The sequence below is a fragment of the Mastomys coucha genome, unplaced genomic scaffold (assembly GCF_008632895.1).
Source record: "Mastomys coucha isolate ucsf_1 unplaced genomic scaffold, UCSF_Mcou_1 pScaffold13, whole genome shotgun sequence".
NCBI classification, from domain to species: domain Eukaryota; kingdom Metazoa; phylum Chordata; class Mammalia; order Rodentia; family Muridae; genus Mastomys; species Mastomys coucha.
The window spans coordinates 54,367,370-54,367,811 of NW_022196895.1; the positions used below are offsets into that span (position 1 = coordinate 54,367,370).

The 442-nt window shown below is 39.1% G+C and overlaps 1 protein-coding gene across 1 annotated transcript in view; it reads left to right on the top strand.

Moving 5' to 3' along the window:
• The window catches only part of Slc27a6 (solute carrier family 27 member 6), a 64,216-nt gene that overhangs the window by 1,432 nt on the left and 62,342 nt on the right, over positions 1-442 (top strand). The gene's annotated exons all lie outside the window — the stretch shown is intronic.

Sequence of the window (442 nt, forward strand, 5' to 3'; positions counted from 1 at the left end):
ATGTCTCATGAATAAGAAAGCTATCAATTTTTTAAATGCCCCTTCCCCATAGTAACTTTATCGAGAATGAGTGCATTTGGATAACAGAACATTTAATCGCGAGATTCACACATTCTTGTATCTATTCCTGCACTTACTTTATACTCTGCAGGTTAGGATTTGACAGAACAAGGCTGGGCTGTCATCAGTCAGGGGCAGGCTCTTGGCAGATAGGAATCCTTCCCTTTGTTTTAGTCCCCTTTCATTTTCTTTCAGTTACGTTCTTCTTTCCCTGATGTGAGTTGAGATACCTTCCATTAGACATATTCATAATGAAAGACATAAATCTCTGGTTTAATGAGTAATTAGCTAAGGAAACAACTACTTCATAGCCCAGTTCTGATGATTATATGATCTGGCTTTCATGACTTAGGCAAGTGCCTCACTGGTAGTTGCTAGACGC